Below are 6000 nucleotides of genomic sequence, written 5' to 3'. Positions count from 1 at the left end.
TCACAGGAACCCACTTGGAAGAACCAGGTTCTTTGGCAGCAGCATGGACTTCATTGTTACAAGCATTCAAGGTATTGGCCCCAAAGTGATCTTTGATTGTGCTAACATCCAATTTCTATAGGGGAACCTTGAAGTGAACCAGCACAGTAGTGAGAATAAAATCATAGGGTATGGCATGAGTTTTAGTACTAGTGAGTACCCTATCAAGGAGCTGGATGATAAACCCCGGGCAATTTATCGAACTCCCACTATCTAGGGATTCAATAAAGGCAAGGTCCATAAAAGTTGCAATATGCCTTCGTTCCTTCCTGGGCAGAGCAACCTTGTTGACAAATTCAAATAGCAGCTTGTGGGCAGGCTTCGTCTCACTTTTGTACACAGCCTTGGGCTGTAACTCTAAGTCATTGTCAGCAAATTTTCTTTTAATGGCAAGGGAGATGGGTAGGTTTTCTAGGCTTGGCCATTTTAGTTTCTTGTAGTCATTTTACCCTTCAGTAGGTAACCCTAGAATTTCTCACAGTTTCTTAGCATCAAAACTCACAGTCACTCCTTTCACTACACCAGGGACCCTGCCATTCTAGATATCACAGTTAGCCATAAACTCCACAATTTTTGCTCGTTCTAGTCTTCCTTCCATTTGAAGGACTATGTCCTTCTATCTCTGAAGTTATAGCTTTTCCCGCAACATCACTATTCCTTTCTCCTCCAAGTCCCTGAGGAGTCTTCTCTTCAAGATTGTTCTCTTCCTAAACTTCACCATTTTGTCCTGATCCTTATCAGTTTCCTCTTCTTCTTCACTTTCTTCTTCTTCCACTACTTGAACTTTCCTAGATTTTCTGGAAGACCTAGTTCTTTTTTCCAAGACAGAAGGCTATGTATCAGTATGCTTTGAAGGGGACTTCTTTTTGGAAGTCTTTCTTTTCTTTGCTTTTGGAGTAACAACCTCTATTTCCTCTGCCTCGTCTTCATCGTGAAGGACCAGTTCCATCTCCTCAATCTCAATCTCCTCAACAAGTTTACTCACTTTCTTCTTTCCCTTTGCAGCAGCTTTTCTTTACTCTCTTCTAAGGCTCTTTCAAGTTCAGCCTCACTCTGCTTCTTCTGACTCCTTGTTGCTCTTCCTCTTGTAGGAGGAGTTTCTACAGGAATAGAAGAGGCAACCTTTCTCTTCTTGTGTGCCCTAGTAGTTCTAGGAATTTAACTCCTCAACTTTTCTTCCTCTTTGGATTGTAACTATCAAACAACTTTTTTAATAACTCTTTGAGGGGTTCCTTCACAAATGGAATAGGTTCTTGGAATCTCTTCCTCAACCTAACCAATCCCTCAACTGCACTAGCATCACCAGATCCATTACCTCCTTCTTCTCTCCAACATTCTTCCTCCTCAACAGCTTCCTCACTTCATACAACCATTGCCCATGTTTCCTCAGTCAGCCCAACAAGAGCAGGTGAAGAGTCAACCACTCCTTCTTTCCAATTTTCCCTTACATCTCCTTGAACAGCCTCACTCTCTTTTTCTTTTCTTTTTTTATTTTTACCACCAACTATCCTAGACTCAGTAGTCTCTACCCCAGCAATTGTTCCAACCAGAACAAACCCGTTCTCCAAACTTTTAGCCACTTCAAAAATGACCTCAGATAGACCAGAGGTTACCTATTCTGTTTCAGATTAAATAGTTTTTCCCCCTTAGTTGCAGACTTAAAAGATTCTTCTAATTTTTGGGGTTCTTCTTCTTGGCTTACTTTCAATTGCTCATTTATTTTCTTGATTTGTTCACTGCCAGCAACTGTCTTATGAGAAAGCATCTTGAACCTTACTTTTGTAGAGATAGGTGTGGTTGAAGGTGTGGTCGAAGTGTTGGTGATGATTCTTTGGGTGGTGAAGAGGGGTTTTTCAGATGGGTTTGCCATTGATGTGTGTAGAGGAGATGTGTGTGTAGAAGAGACTAGAGAAGATAGAGAGAATGTTGGCGGCTGAAAAATTAGAAGTGAAGAAATAGTTAAGGCCTAGTCAATTTAAAGTGGAAGAGGTTGCGTGAGTAACAGTTGCTTTTTGAAGTTCAGAAGTCTAATCACAATGGGAAAGTCTGTTTGAAAAGATGTTGGACTCTTTCCTAGAATATAGGCAATTATGGTGTGTGGGACTCCTATTTGGTAAAACTGGTTCATTTGTAATGGATAAACTTGAAGGAGATTTGGATTGAATGGGACTCTCTTTTTTATCATGATCCAAATACAATTATTTTAAAATATGCGGAGTGGAGAGTACATACTGATAACTAGGGATCTTAATACATTTTATACTCCTTCTTGCTTAAGTTTTGATTAGAAATTTGTACAAAATAGTCCCAAAAGGCTCACAAGTTGTGCTTGATTGCAGGTTTGATCAACAAAGTGACAAGATGTCAAAGATCAACTCAGAAAGAGTGAACCTTGCACAAGTGCCAAAGACAAGACAAGGTCAGGCAAAGCAGGCCCAGTGCGGCCGCACACCATTCTGTGCGGTCCGCACTAGGAGATACAGAGAGGTTGATTTCCAGGCAAAGATGCAATGCGGCCGCACTAGGTTTTGTGCGGTCCGCACTGAAGGCGATGCGGCCACATTAGGTTTTGTGCGGTCCGCAAAACCCAAGATCAGAGAGGTGCCAGATTTGAGGATTGAAGCCTATGCGGTCCATTTTATGCAGACCGCACTAGAAGCCTATGCGGCCGCAGTCCATTATGTGCGATCCACATTGCCCAAGTTCAGAAAGCTATATTTTCAAGTTCAGAGCCTTAGTGCGGCCGCACACCATTTTGTGCGGTCCGCACTAACCCCGCAGGGGCATTTTTGTCCAGAATTTTTAGCTTAGTATAAATAGCTTCTTTTCCCATTTTTAGGGTATCAGATAGTTTTGTAACGTAGTTGTGCTCGTGGGTTCTACTTTCTTAGCCATTTTGGGCAATTTTATCTACTTTTCATCATTGAATCTTGTTATTTACCTTAGTGATTAATTAATATGAGTTGTTTTTCATCTATTTCTTGCTTTTCTTCTTTAATTATGAGTAGCTAGACCCATAAGCTAGGGTTATGGCTCAACCCTAGTGTAGGTAATTGATGGGTCTTGTATTTTAGGGCTAAATTGACTATGGGTGTTTGATATTAGGGCCAATTTTAGCTTAGTTTCATCATTGAATCTTCAAGTTTTATCTAGTAATTAGTTATTATGGGCTTTTCTTCATCTATTTCTTTGTTTTCTTCTATAATCATGAGTAGCTAGACCCATTAGCTAGGGTTGTGGCTCAACCCTAGTGTGGGTAATTGATAGGTCTTGTGTTTTAATGTTTGATTGTCTATGGGTGTTTGATATTTGGACTAATTTAGGGTTTTAATGTTGAATTAGTGGTTGCAAACATTAGTTTGTGTTTAGTTGACTAGGGCTCTTCTTGAGAAAGAGAGCCTAAGTTTCCAAAATTGGTCCAACAAGGAATTGGGTGTACTCAATAGATTGATAGCCTCAATTAAAGGGTTAAACCTCGAGAGAGTAATACCTGACTTGAACCCTAGTTGTACAAATTTGCATATCTAATTGGTCTTGAGAAAGTCAATTCGGGCAAAATCACTCGAACCACCGAGAGGTGTAGAGTGGGTAATATCGTGCAATGGTTATGTCATACTCCCCAATTATGTAAATCGTGTCTTAGATTCAATTACCCGCCAATTAACCACCTAGGTGAAAGTCATTACCCTAGTACATTTTAAACTATTTGAACAACCCTTTCTAGATTAACTCTTAGCATAATCTAGTTACATTTACCATTTGTAGTTGATAATAGTAGAAGTAAAACAATAAACCCAAAAATGATTAGAAGTGTAATTTGGAACACATACGCAATCATATACTAGATAGATACTCGATTCCAAATTCTAGCTCTCTGTGGAAATTGATCCCAACCCTAAATCGGGTAAAAGCTATTCCGACCCTCTCTCGCTACTCAATAGTAGTGTGGAGTAGGCCGCGATCACATACCATGTAATCTTGATGAACCAGGTTCTTCATTGAGAATTCTCTTGTGTAAGTCTGAATATTCCAAGAAAATAAAGATAATATCATTAGAGATTAATGAGACATTTTAGCACATGGCACAATAGTATACTAGTGAAAGTATGAGACTGAGCAACATCTAATCTAGTTATTTACAAAATTCACAAATTATCTAACCAATTATTGAAGGTTCATTTTAGGTGATCTTAATCATCCATAATTCTAATATGTTCCTTTCAAAGCGATCTCTATTTAGAGATTTTATGAAGATGTCAACTATTTGCTTGTTAGTAGCAAAAAGTTCCATAGTGATCAAACCTTTCTCATAGTTGTCCCTTAAAAAGTGATGCCTAACATCTATGTGCTTAGTTCTTTTGTGATGAACCGGGTTATTGGTCATACTAATTTCACTGGTGTAATCACAAAAGATGGGGATACAACCTACATCAATTCTAAAGTCCATTAACTGCTATTTGATGCATAACAATTGAGCAAAATATGAGACAACAGCCACATACTCAGGTTCAACAGTAGACAAGGCCACAGAATTTGCTTTTTGGTGGCCCAAGACACAAGACATGAGCCAAGAAAGTGTGTCATACCTGAAGTGCTCTTTCTATCCACAAGAAACCATGCATAATCAGCATCAGCATATCCTACTAAGTTGAAATTACTACCTTTTGGATACCATAGACATATATCAGTGGTGCATTTTAGGTATCTCAAGATCCTCTTGACAGTTGTCAAGTGAGATTCCTTTGGATTTGCCTGAAATCTAGCACAAAGGCCTACATTGAAAACAATGGCAGGTCTACTAACAGTGAGATATAACAAAGAGCCAATCATACCCCTATACATTTTCTGATCAACCGATGAACCAAGTTCATCTAGTTTTGTGGTTATTGCTATAGGAGTGTCAATTTCTTTGGACTCTTCCATTTTAAACCTTTTAAGCAGCTCTTTCACAGACTTTTGCTGATGAATCATAGTTCCATTTGAATTTTGTTTAATTTGTAAGCCTAAAAAGAAATTAAGCTCACCCATCATACTCATTTCAAACTCACTCCCCATTAGCTTAGCAAAAACTTTATAACTTATCTGTAGTTTCTCCAAAGATTATATCATCAACATATATCTAATCTACCAAGAGATCTTTACCTTTTTCTTTCAAGAACATAGTATTGTCAATTTTACCTATCTTGTGGCCATGCTCAAGCAAGAATTTAGACAGTCTTTCATACCATGCTCTTGGAGCTTGTTTGAGCCCATAAAGTGCCTTGTCAAACTTGTATACATGATCATGACATTCCTTGCTCTCAAGGCCAGGAGGTTGCTTGATGAACAATTCTTCTTTTAGATAGCCATTGAGGAAGGCACTTTTGACATCCATCTGATGGAGAGCAAATTCCATGTAAGCAGCAAAGGCTATAAGAAGTTTGATTGCCTCCACTGGAGAAAAAGTCTCATCATAGTCTATGCCATCCTCTTGACTATAATCTTGAACCACCAATCTTGTCTTGTTCCTTGTAATTATTCCATCTTTAACAAGTTTTTTCTTAAGACCCATTTTGTATCAATTACTGATATGTCATTGGGTCTTGGTACCATATGACAAACTTGACTTCTCTTAAATTGGTTGAGTTCATCTTGCATTGTATTCACCTAGTTTGCATCCTGCAAAGCCCCAGAAACATTTCTAGGTTCAATAAGAGATAAAAAAGCATCAACAGCACAGAGGTTCTTTAGAGAAGATCTGGTTTTGATTCTAGAGGTTGGATCAGTGATTATGTTCCCAATGGGATGAGAACTTTGATACTTGTAAGATTTCACAACCATATGGTTTCGCCTAGATGTTCCTTCAATGTTCTGTTGCTGAGAAACAGGTTTATGGACAGGTTCCCTCAAGGATTAAGGATCAGTTCCTATCTATTCAATTCCCCTTGCCAGGTTGCCCTGGGTGGAAGGACCTGTTCCGTT

Source organism: Nicotiana tabacum, chromosome 20, assembly GCF_000715075.1.
Source record: "Nicotiana tabacum cultivar K326 chromosome 20, ASM71507v2, whole genome shotgun sequence".
In the NCBI taxonomy this organism is placed as follows: Eukaryota; Viridiplantae; Streptophyta; class Magnoliopsida; order Solanales; family Solanaceae; genus Nicotiana; species Nicotiana tabacum.
This window is presented reverse-complemented; position numbering follows the sequence as displayed.